Raw genomic sequence first — 13,820 nt, forward strand, 5'->3', positions numbered from 1 at the left:
CCCAGCCCAGTCCAGATCAAGTCCGTAAGTCCAATATTATCCCCTATGTCCAATACTGGTCAATAAATTCCTCTTTAGACTCATGTAGCCATGCAATAATGCCAAATGCAAGAATATCACAGACCAGTGGGTGGAAAGTCATGTAGATCCAGTAGCGGTGAAGGATCTTGGTGCTGGCAGGGGTCACTATGTGGCTCCTCCAGCTCCAGGGCTCTGGCTCTCTCAGTGTGTCTCCATGTGGTTTGTCAACAGGATTGTGTAGAAAAGAGACAGTGTGTTCCACCACAAGATAGCAATACAGGAATACCCAAAATCCTCTGGAGAAAGCCAGGCCCCACAGAGGCCTCATTCGCTGTGACCCTATTGACAGGCTAGACTTTACCCTTTCTCAAGTTATTAGATTATGTAACTGCCTACAGTGGGTTTTCCAACAATTCCTGGAGCCTTGTTTTTGACTAATGCTTTCAGTGCAACTTGGACTTCTTCTTTCAGTACCTTTGGTTCTTATATGATACCTCTTAACATGATGCAATATTGACTAGTTCTTTTTAGTATAGCGACTCCATATATTCCTTTAATCTTTAAAATTTTTTCAGTTTTATTGACATATAATTCAGATGTCATATAATACAATAGTTTAAACTTGTTAAAAAGAGGTGTGTAATGATCTGATCACTGAAGACAAATGGCTATCAAAAGATATAGGGTCTTAGAGACTTCAAAGTAAATAAGCAGCTGTCTAGCTCAGAAACAAGAAAACCCACATGGAAGAAGCACACCAGCCTGTGTGATCATGAGGTGCCAAAGGGATCAGTTATCAGGCATCAAAGAACAAAAAAAGTCATATAATTGTGTGCTCACCTTCCCGATATGATTGCTGAAGACAAATGGGCGCATAAACAAATGTGGTGAAACAAATCCTGGCTGTCAAAAGAGATAGCGTCTGGGCTCTTAAAGACTTGAAGGTAAACAAGCAGCCATCTAGCTCAGAAGCAACAAAGGCAACATGGAAGAAGCATACCAGCCTGTGTGATCATGATGTTTCAAAGGGATCAGGTATCAGGCATCAAAGAACAAAAAATTTATATCATTGTGAATGAGGGCAGTGAAGATTGGGAACCCAAGAACCATGTGTAGGCAAGTGGTCATCCCCTTTCAGAAGGGTTGTCGGGAGATGATCCAGTCGGTGCAGTGTAGCAATGATGAAACATACAACTTTCCTCTAATTCCTAAATGCTTCCTCTCCCAACCCCCTCCTGTATCATGATCCCAATTCTGCCGCACAAATCTGGCTAGACCAGAGGATGTACACTGGTACAGATAGGAACTTGAAACACAGGGAATCCAGGTCAGACGCTCTCTTTAGGACCAGTGCTAAGAATGGCTATACCGTGAGGGTGGAGGGAAAGTGGGGTATTAAGGGGGGACCGATTACAAGGACCTACATAACCTCCACCCTGGGGGAAGGACAACAGAAAAGTGGGTGAAGGGAGATGTCGGACAGTGTAAGATATGACAAAATAATAATTTATAAATTATCAAGGGTTCATGAGGGAGGCGGTAGCGGGGAGGGTTGGAGAAAATGAGGAGTTGATACCAAGGGCTCAAGTAGAAAGCAAAGGTTTTGAGAATAATGATGGCAACAAATGTAGAAATGTGCTCGACACAATGTATGTATGGGTTGTGATAAGAGATGTGCAAGCTCCTGATAAAATGATACAAACAAATACATAAATAAATAGAAAATAACTAGAGCAAAGCTGTATGTTTCATTGTTGCTCCACTGCACCCTGAACACCTCTTCTCTTCCCACAACCGTTCTGTAAGGGGATGTCCACTTTCCTTCAGATGGGTTTTGGCCTCGTCCCTACTCCATACCCTTCCTTGTTCACAATGATGTGATTTTTTTTGTTCTTTAATGCCTGATCCCTTCAACACCTCGTGATCACACATGCTGGTGTGCTTCTCCCACGTGGGCTTTGCTGTTTCTGAGCTAGATCGCGGATTGTTTATTTTCAAGCTTTTAAGGTGAGCATCACGGCATGCCAGTTCAATAGAACAAAGTGTTCTTGCAATTGAGGGAGAAAAGAAGTGGAGGTCCAATGTCCATCTGCTACCTTAATTCTAAACCTATCAATATTAACAAGGGTTTAGGAGGGAGGGGGTAGGGAGGGAGATAGAAAAACGAGGAGCTGATACCAAGGGCTCAATTAGAAAGGAAATGTGTTGAGAATGATGAGGTCAACAAATGCACAAATGTCCTAAACACAATGGAATGATGTATTGATTGTGATAAGGGTTGTACAAGCCCCCAATAAAATGATTTAAAAAAAAAGGGGGGGGACTGATTACAAGGATTTACATATAACCCCCTCCATGGAGTTGCACAACAGAAAAGTGGATGAAGGGAGATGTGGGCACTGTAAGACATGACAAAATAATTGATAAATGATCAAGGTTCCATGAAGCAGGGGAAAAAGTGAGGAGCTGATATAAAGGGAGTAAGGAGAAAGCAAATGTTTTGAGAATGATGGCAAAAATGTACAAATGAGCGTGACACAATGTATGTACATATGGATAGTTATATGAGCCCTCAATAGAATGATTTTTATTTTTAAAAAAGGGAAAAGAGGAAGTTTCGGGGGGTGTGGGCGGTACATCTATTCCAAGCTATGCTGCTCCCTAAACTATGTGCTCAGATTAGTATTGGAAAATTCGTCTCACCTCATGGATAAAGTCAAATGGAACCCCAAGGACTCTTTCCGGAGGGCCGCGTTCCACCGGAAGAAGGCACCGGTCACCGCCTCCCCACTTCCGGTCATATTTCTGTACCGCGTATGGAATTGTCCCTTTGCAACCACCGTAGCCACGCAACCTGCGTCCTTGCCTTCCCATTGGTTGGGGATTTTTACCGCCAAAGCGCAGGCGATTTCCTAGACCTGCGCTAATAAGCGCGGCGCGAACTAGGCTGCAGGGAGCCCGCAGACTCTTCGGTCAAGTGGGCGGCCGACAAGGAGGTCCCGGTACCAGGTCTACCCGCCATGTTCTGTGAAAAGGCGACGGAGGTGGTCCGCGAACTGCACCACACGCCAGAAGGGCAGCTGCCCGCCTTTAATATGACGGGCTGGACGGCAGAGGGCGGGATGGAGGTCCGGGGAGCTTGGCTGAAAGGGGCTGGAGGGTGAGCGGGATCTCCCCTGGGCTGCTCTTTTCGCGGTTTGCTTCAGATTCCCCTGAGGGTGTGAGCCAAGTTCCGGAAGGGAAAGTAACAGCATAACAAAAGGTTACTGTGGGAGAAAGAAGGAAGTTACTGTACAACTCAGCAATTGCGCTTCCTCAAAGTCTACTTCCTTCCGTTTTGCTTCATTTTTAGCTTTGTTGCTTTTCCTTTGCTTAGCCAAGTAAAAGGTTGCCTAATACGAACTAAAGTAAATTCGAATCCACCTCCATTCTGCCGAAGAAAGCTGGAAGCTTTCTGTTCTTTTAAAGATTGACAGCCTCAGAAACCCACAGAACCAGTCGTTTTTATTGGATCTAGCGTTTTATGCGCGTTAGTGTGCGCGCACGCACTCAGTGAGCAAAATGTGATGATGAAGTAGGCCTCTGGTGCCAGACTGAGATTCATACTCTGTTCGATCACTGTGGACTCAGGCTTTCTGTGCGTCCAGTGTTCTCACCAACAAAAATGGGCATGATGATGGTACAGAGCTCTTGGTGTAGTGAGGAACTGCACCTGACACACCCAGGGCTGAGTCCCTGTATGCTGTTTCTACAAGAAATAATAATAGTGCTAACAGTCGTATTGTTACTATTATGATTATTTGTCCACTACAATAACATGGAAGTAGGAATGATGTTCAGCACTTAGCTTGCAATTGTCTCTCCTCATAATTGTGTGAGATCTGAGCTGTCTCCCCCCACCTCAAACATGTGAGTGGAGAATTGAAGTTAGGAGATTTGTCAGTGGTGATATAGCCAGTAAAGAGCAGAGCTAGAGCTTGAACCCTGGAAGTCTGGCTCAAGAGCCTGTACGTTTAAGCATCGTAGTAAACAATCATAGGGCAGCAACTAGATAGATGTCAGTGAGAGGACCAAGAAACACAAGTGAATAGAATGCAATGTGGTAAGTGAAACTGGTGTTGCGTAGATGGGAGCATAAAGAGAAATGCTACTGGGGGGTTGGGAGTGGGTGTTCGAGCCTTGTATGAAGTATTAGCCCTCACACAGGCAGGTGATAAACAATGGCTTAAGACTCATGATCACAACTGGAAAGGTTATGTATGGAGATGTCAATGGTGGGTTCTAGGATTAGAAAAACTTCGGCATTATTCCACAGGCATTTGGAATCAGGTAGAGGTTTTCAGGTAGGGGTGTGGCGGGATGTTTTTATATTTTGGAGTACTTATTGGCAGTAAAATGAGCCCTGGAGTTATGCATTGGGCTGCTAGCCTAATGGTCAGCAATTCAAACACACCAGCCATTCTAAGGGAGAAAGATAGCCGCTTCTGTAAAGATTTACAGCTGTGTAAACCATAGGGAGCAATTTTCTCCGTCCTATAGGGTCATTTAATCAAAATGTACTTAATGGAAGTGGTTTTGGTTATTGGCAATATGGAAAATGCATCAGAAGAGAAGAACTAATGGAGGCAGAGAGATGAGCTAGTGGTGAGAAATGTGGATGATTGAAACTCAATTCTACAGATATTGATAAATGAGTTTTTTAAGTGATTGAAGACTAGCAGGACTTGTAACTTTTAGAATTGTGGAGATGAAATGGGTAATAAATGACATCAAGAGTAAACAAGGCTATTCATCATCATCAAATATTTTCAACATATAATTGGCCACAGGGTTGGTTGAACCCAAGACTGTATTTTGGCTGAAAGAATATGTGATGTCACTTCTTTTCAAATGGTCAACTATCTTATTAACATTTATGAATTTTAGAATTAAAACATTTTATTTGTCTAAGTGAAAAATTTCTATCTTAAGGTAGATGGTAGGAAAAATTCCTTTGGCCTTTCTTTTCTTGCAGTACAAACCAAAACTGTGTCTTTGGGGGGAAAAATTGGGAGAAATATTTTAAAACTTGTATTTGTTGTTTTTGCAGTGAAAATGTGTACTTTCATGCTCGATTAAGCCTTTATTTTTGATATAGGTACATAAATAGCCAGAATTTATGCAATGGCTATGGATTTTAAATAAATTATATATATAAATTGAGGATAAATGTAGTACAGATAGACTTAGGGGATTAATTGAATGCATTGGGGAATCCATGGATATATATCAAAAGCAGTTTATATATTCCAGGAGGATGGACTCAGACAAATTCTGGAGGAGATGAAGGCTTTATATGAACAAAACCAATCCGATGTGTAAGTTTTCAAGTTATCAGAGTTAAGAATTAATTAGAAATAATATTAGCTAGTTGATTTTGCATCATATTTGGTTTTTTTTTAATCTCTGTGCACCTGATTATATTCTAACTATATAATTTAGCCCAGCTCTAAAGGACTTAATATTGCTTATTGTTATATCTGCATTTTGGGTGCTTTAATGCATATTTGTTGGTTGATTGATATGACGGAATTAGGATAGACCCAAATTGAGATACAAGTGAATAAAAGCACTAACAAAGTGGAATACATACATTTTACTTTTTAAAAAAATTAATAGATGTTTTAATGCATTGAGTAAAGAGAATAGACAATATATAGTAGGCAGTATAGACAATAGACAACATGATAGCTACATGTTGGGCTGCTGACTGCAAGATCAGCTGTTTGGCACCATCAGCTACTCTGAGGAGGAAAGATGAAGCTTTCTACTCCTATAAAGTGACAGTCTTAAAAATCCAGAGGGGCAGTTCTACCCTGTCCTATGGGCAGAACTGCTTTGGGTGGAAATCAACTCACTGGCAGAGTTTGGTTTGAGTATCGGCGCAGTAGAGATTATTCATAGTTGGAGTGGAGTTTATACAGAACTAGTGCTGCAGAAAGCTCAAAAGGTTTCTAGATTTACAGATAGTAAAAGTTAAGCCTGGGATTTGGCACAGTGAAGAATTTGAGCTGTAAGACAAAGTAATAGTGCCCTGTGATTTGGTCAAAAAACAAACCAAGCTCACTGCCATTGAGTCAATGCCGACTCATAGTGACTCTATGGGACAGGATAGACTGCCTGTGTGGGTTTCTGAGCCTTTTTAAAAACAGTTTTATTGGTACTTAATCCACATATATCACACAATTCAATAGTTCAGTCATATCAAGAAGACTTACATAATCATTAACACAATCAATTCTTTAGAGATAAAATTACAAATAATGAGTAAGAAAGAAAAGACCACCTTGTCTTAGAACAAGCAAGAAATGCTCTCACCTAAACAGCAGTTGTCAACCTGTTGGTTACAACCCGTTGGGGATCAAACAACCCTTTCACAGGAGTCACCTAAGACCTGAAAACACATTTCCAATGGTCTTAGGAACCAAGACACTGTTCCTCTAGCTGTCTCTAGGCAGGGCTGCCCATATGCAGATATGCCCACATACGAGTAACTGGCGTGAAAACTGTTACCCATGCTACACTATGCTTTACAACAAAATTAATTTCATTTGTAGTTAGAAATTAGTCTTTCACAATAGAAAATGTTTTTGTGATTAATCACTCTGCTTTAATTATGTTCAAATTGTAACAATGAAAATACTTCCTGCTTATCAGGTTTTACATGACGATTCATAACAGTAGCAAAATTACAGTTATGAAGTAGCAACAAAAATAATTTTATGGTTGGGGGGTCACCACAATATGAGGGACTGTAGTAAATGTATATTAGGAAGGTTGAAAACCACTGACCAAGAACAAGTTCAGGTTAGAAGGGAGGTCATCTGACCATGTATCCAGTTCATTCCAGCATAATCACACTTACAATGATCTCTATCTGATAGAAAAGCTGTTCGAGACACTTACCTGTGACTAGAGGGGATCTGCTGGTGGCTTAATCTGACTAGATACTCTGCAGATGGGTTTGGGGCCCCCCTATCTTCTATAGCATTCTATAAATTGGGTCTTCGAAATTTGGGCTCTGATACTTTTCCCTTTGTCATTTTTGAATTTTGTTTTGCGTGCCTTTGGGTCACGCAAGCTGGTGTGCTTCTTCTTTGTGGACATAGTTCACTCCTCGTTTAGATGACTACTTGTTTGAATTTAAGACTCCACACACTATTCCGATTGATAGTGAGCACCATTTGTTTTCTTCACCACACTTAGCTGTAGCACCCTTATCTTCAGTGATCATTACATGAGGTGGGCAAGGCCATGTTATCCAAACTAACTGTCTTTGGATTGGGACTAAAGTTAAATTGGGGCCAGAATCCATCTGCTTGTCCCTGGGATATGCATAGCTCGGGTTTACTTTGACAGCCATACTATGACAAATTAATACCCTGTAAGACCAACTACCCCACCAACAGCAGCAAAACAACTAGCAGACAACTAAAGACAAACACAAACAAAACAAGCAAATGAAAGGCAGGGAAAAAAACCCATAGAAACAGAAAAGGAACACATTGTCAATCATTCCCCCTGGAGTATAAGATGATTGCACTGGCAACACCATCAAGTTTTCCGATGACACATCATTCTGCTGTAGGTTTGAGGAGTCTGCAAGTACAGTTCTAACTTGAGCCGAAACCCATGAGTTGTTGCTCCACACAGTTAGATCTCATATTCAGTTGAATTCTGTTTACCCTAAGCAGGGGGGATCGATGCCAGGGGAAACATCCTGGATCAATTCTTCCAAGTTTAAATCCCTGCCCAACAGATCAAAGCCAGTCATATCACTGAGAGGGGAGCATCAAGGTACTAAATATATGGTGATTCTGAGTCCCTTTTAATGGACTCCAACCAAATGGGGTTCCCCCCAAGGTCCAATGACCATCACTTCCACAGGTCCAGGGCAGCCACTCTGCTTCCTCTTCTATCTAAGCACCCCAGTCCTCAGTCCAAGGGTACAGGCACCTTTGAGGCCAGGCTCAGTTCATTCTGCTGGGCCTCTGTGTTAAGCGCTTGTGTAGCCCGAGTGATGCCATGCTGACCACAAGGTTTACCGTACCACAAGGTCAGCATCCAGTGACATCTTGGTGTTTAGTCCATGGCATGTTTTATTGAGCTTTGGCTAGAGACATATTTATAGTGTTTACCCAGGAACACAAAATCTGCCCCTATAGGTTCCCTACAATCATTGTTTAGCACCCCTTCCCAATGTGAGGATATTTCTCCCCAATCACCTACCATGCTCGCCAACAGAACTATCAGTGATGTTCCTCTCCCCTGGCCTAAACTTGATTTCCTGGCAAGGTTCTTTCATTTCTGTGGGGATTTGCCCCAGCCTTGTCTTGGTGTAGACCCTCAGGGGGATGGTCTTATCCCATATCCCACCTCTTTGTGGAGTGACCCACTTTGGAGGATATTTTTGGTTTAAGGATTATTTTAGGACTTGGGTTTTTCCAGTTTACGTGGCTCTAGAAAGTCTAGAGTTCTTGGTAATTTGAAATTCAATTTTGAATTTTTCCCTTTTGATCAGCATTCGTTTATAGATTCTTTAATCAAAAAGTTCACACTATCAATAGAATTGCCGTGTGCCCCTGGGGGTGATTGATAATGTTCTCTAATATAAAATTACAATGATGTCTCTTAAGATTAACCAGAGATGTACGTAAACCATAGATAACATGAATGGGATTTAGACTTGCATTTAATTCTAGCCCAATATGAGAATTAGTTCTTGTGACTTGGCCCTTTTTGATGCTCACTGAAGATATGGATGCTATAGCAAAGTGTAGTAAAGAAATTTAGATGGTATGATTTTTAGAAAGAATGGCGCATGGGGGTCTTATTTTTAAACAAGCAGCCTTCTGAGTGAAATGTCACCTAAGTCCACATGGAAGAAGCACATCAGCCTTTGTGACCAGAGGAGTGTGAATAATTAAAACTCAAATATGAAGGAGGGAATAGTATTAGAGCTTAAATTGTGAACACCTGATTTGCAGAAGGATATGGATGACAGTGGAAATCCAAAATCATTTGCAAGTTCCACACAAGTGGTTTAAGATTCCGGTGAATCCTCTCTGACTCAGTTGAAGGATGTCAGTAGTCTTGCTATCAGACAGAGAGTGTTATAGAGATGATTACAATAAAGCATGATATCATTTGACCTCTGTTTTGACCCATTTTACTTCAGTAAAAACAAAGTGCAGGGGAAATATGTATGGATAAAGCTCTGTGAGTCCTCTCTGAGCATAGACAAGTGTTGTGGTTAGCCTTGCTGTTATGCAGAGTGCATTGGAAAGTGGATTATTGCAGATGCAATTCCTTTAAAATTTAGCACCATATCCATTGATCTCCTTTTTGACCCATTTTAAATTGATTTTAGTTTTTTATATTTTCTATCTTTTCAGTTGGGATACTTTTGTTTTACTTTGTTATTTTTAGTAGGTTTTTTGCTGTTTTTAAATGTTTTAGTGTATATGAAATCTAGGCTAGGTATATCTATTGAGACAATATCTTGATTAATGGTTCCTGAGTTGTGGCCGGGGCGGTTTGAAGGAAGTGAGTACAATAATAACAGTGAGTACAAGAAGGAAGAAAATGTTCTAAATTCGATTGTGGTAATGATTGTACAACTCTTCTTAATATGATTGAACCATTTAATTATATAATTTGCGATGGACTTTTTAACAGTTTATTGGTATATAATTCACATATCGTTGTAGAATCATCACCATAATCAGGTTTAGATATTTTCTTCATTCTTGGACTCATTGTTATTAGCTCCCCATTTCCTCCCCACCTCCCCTGCCCTGCCCCAAGGAACCATGAATCCAGTTACTGCCTCTGATTCACCTATCTTGGATTTTATATACAGAAAAACAGTGAAAACAATAAAAACAACACTAACAAGACTATGAAAGTAAAACAAAAACCTCAGTCAAAAGAAAGCTACAAGTATCTTAAGAACTAGAACACATTTAGATGGCTCATAAAGGAGAGCAAATGGTGGGGTGCTGAGTTTGAACCTAACCGCATCCGCAGGAATCCACTGCGCTCTGCATGCTAGCGAGGCCCTCCACCCCTCGTCCATGGTCACAGTGAGGCTCCAAGGGTTTGCTTCATGAGTATTTTCCCTTCACTTTTTTTTTTAAATTGAAACAGCTTTAAAATGGGTCCAAAGGAAAATCAAATAAGATATACTGCATTTTGATCTATGTCTGACATATTGATTTACAGTGTCTGATAATAGAGCTCTTCACATCCCTCAGCTATAACGAGAGGGAATTCACAAGAGGCTTGATCTCTTTGTGGACCCTCTAAATGGATTTTGGGCTTCCACTGACAACCATAGCCTTCTACAAACCAATTGTTCACAATTTAAGCTTTGATATCATTCCAGCCTTTAGATTTGGATTATGTTCACACAGGCTGATGTGCTCCTTCCATGTGACACCCCACTTAGATGGCTGTTTGTTTGAAAACAAACCTTTAAAATCCCCGACTCTATTTTTTCTAATAGCTGGGCACCATCTAGGTTCTTCACCACATTTTGCTGAAGACTCATATCTTCAGTGATTTCTTCATGAGGGCAACCACCAAGCAGGACCATGTCATAAGAACTAGCTGTTCTTAGATTGGGACTAGAATTAAGTACAAGCCTAAAATCCACTCATGGTTTATAAATGACTCTGGTTCACCTAAGAGACATCATTGTCATTTTATGTTACAGAACATTATCAATTATCATCCCCTTGCTGACTCATGACAACTTTATAGGGCAGGGTAGAACTGTCCTGTGAGTCTCCCAGCCTGCACATCATCACAGGAGTAAAAAGCCTCATCCTTCCCCCACAGACTTGGCTGGTGACTTTAAACTGCTGATGTTTCACTTAGGAGTCTAATGTGTAGCCGGTACACTTTGATGGTGTCATTAGTTTAGCCAACGTTACAGAATTTAGAACATTGTCGAGAAAGGGAAATTATACAAGTATGGGCCAGCTGTGAACTGCAATACATGAATTGTTGACTTGTGTAAATTAAACCTTTAAGTGACTGAGCACTATTTACAGAAACAACAGGAGTTGGTGATAGGGCAAACGTTCCAATAATATTTACAACAGCAGAGCCACACCTGCCATAAAAAGCAAAGAAGCATTAAAACAGACTGGTAGTTCTGGGCCACTGTTCTTGGTGGCAAGAGATTGAAACCAAGTCCCGTGCTGTGGTTGACTTCTTTCACTAGTTTAATGACATCGAGTCCCATCCATATTGTAGATTGTGCCAATTCTTCATTTCTCCGATTGGCTGAGTAACATCAGCAGCAGCAGTAGTGTGTACACATATATATCACATTTTCCTATTCATGGGCATTAGGTGGTTCTTATCTTCACCCATTGCAAATAGTATAGCAAGGAATGTTGGTGTACAAGTCTGTTTGCATGTCTTTTCAAATCTGGGTGTAGTAGATCAGATTTTTGTTGAGCTGCGACACTACTACCTACATTAGCGATACCATTTTACATTCCTACCAGCAATGGATACAGGAAATTTTTTTTTTTTTGGTAGTGAGTTTGGTTAGGTTTATTTATTTTATTAAATCATTTTATTGGGGGCTTGTATAACTAACTCTTTGCACAATCCATAAATCCATCTATTATGTCAAGCACATTTGTTGCCATCATCATTCTCAAAACATTTTCTTTCTTCTTGAGTCTTTGGTATCCGCTCATTTTTTACCCTTCTTCTCCCTCCCTCCCTACCTCACAAAACTTTGATAATTTATAAAATTTTTTTCATGTCTTACACTGTCCAATATCTCCCTTCACCCACTTTTCTGTTTTCCACCCCCAGGGAGGGGGTTATATGTGGATCATTGGTTCCTCTTTTCTCCCCCACCTTCCCCTTACCCTCCTGGTATTGCTGCACTCATTGATCCTGAAGGGTTTATCTGCCCTGGATTCCCTGTGTTTCCGGCTCTTATCTGTATCAGTGTACAGCCTCTGGTCTACCCGGATTTGTAAGGTAGAATTGAGATCATGATAATTGGGGGAGGAAGCATTAAAGAACTAGAGGAAAGTTGCGTGTTTCATCAGTGTTATACTGCACACTGACTGGCTCGTCTCCTCCCTGTGACCCTGCTGTAAAGGGATGTCTACTTGCCTACAGATGGACTTTGAGTCTCCACTCCGCACTCCCCCTCATTCACAATGATGATTTTTTTTTGTTCTTTGATGACTGGTACCTGTTCCTATAGATACCTCGTGATCACACAGGTTAGTGTGCTTCATCCATGTGGGTCTCTATCTTCAAGCCTTTAAGATCCCAGAGGCCATATCTTTTGATAGCTGGTACCATCAGCTTTCTTTTTCACATTTGCTTATGCACCTGTTTTGTCTTCAGCAATCATGTAGGGAAGGTGAGCATCATGGAATGCCAATTTAATAGAACAAAGTGTTCTTGCATTGAGGGAGTATTTGAGTAGAGTCCCAATGTCCTTTAATACTAAACCTATAAATACATGCACATTAGATCTACTTCTCCATCATCATATATAAATATTGGCATGTACACACCTGTATTTAGACCTTTAAATACTCTTTGACTCCTAATTCTTTCCTCTATTTCCTTTTGCTTTCTTCTTGTCCCACTATCATGCTCAGTCTTCATTTGGATTTCAGTAATTCCTCTAGGTTATACTGCTCTTGATCAAGCCCTACCAGGCCTCCTGCACCCTCCTGGCCATTGATTTTGAATCACTTATTGTTCCCTTGTCCCTAGGTTTTTTAACACCCACTTCCTTTCCCCCCACCCCCGCCTCCCCTGCTCCCATATCTCCCCAGAACCAGCAGTCCGTTGTTTTCTCCTTCAGATTTTTTATCCCGCCTATTTTTTCTAGATAGAATTGCAGAGATAATAATATGCACAAAAAACAAGACAGAGCAAAACGAAGCAACAAAAGATAACCAAAAAAAGACAAAAAAAAAAAAAAGAAAAGCCTGTAAATAGTTCAAGGTCTGTTTGTTGACCTTTAGGAGTGTTTTCCAGTTGAGTCTGATGGGGTGGCACACTCTGGCCCCAAAGTCTATTTTTTGTACTCCCTCAAGACTTCTTTGCTCTGCTTCCTTTGCTGTTCTGTTGCATGGCTCTTAGTGTTTTGCCTCAGTGTGATGGGGTCAGATTGGGCACAGTTCCCACACTGTGTTTCCAGTGTTGTCCCCTGGTAGCACTATGGGTCAGTGAGGTACATCGTGTCTCATAGTGGACTGGCCATATGGTCCTCTCTGTGCTTTGACTTCTCTGAGTGGAAATATTGTCCTCAGGGCTTGGTGGGCCAGGATGTGTTCCACTTTGAACTACTTTCTTGTATTCATAACACTTGTAAATTCTTGTTTTAAAAATTTGTCCCCCATCTTCCTGATGTCCTTCTGAGAAAACAATCACTGTAAGCAATGTCTGGTTAAATTATATATCAAAAGAAATCTTTTTATTTACCCACCTATAAATGTGATTTTTTTTTAGGACATTTGATGTATGTTTTTAAGTACTTGGTATTAGGTGTATTTGTGCTTAGTTTGTACAATGTAGACCATAATCTGGTACCCATAGAGTGACAGCAGATAGAAAAACCTAACAGCACAGGGTGTGCATTTTTCCTGTTTTCAGGGCCTAGTGCATTATGTGGAACAAAGCATGGTGGACCCTTTTTATATTCATCTAATTGCTTTAAAATGCTAAAGTAGATACTTACTCCTTTTGTTCTTCTGGTTTTAAAA

The sequence above is a fragment of the Tenrec ecaudatus genome, chromosome 12, assembly GCF_050624435.1.
Source record: "Tenrec ecaudatus isolate mTenEca1 chromosome 12, mTenEca1.hap1, whole genome shotgun sequence".
NCBI lineage: Eukaryota > Metazoa > Chordata > Mammalia > Afrosoricida > Tenrecidae > Tenrec > Tenrec ecaudatus.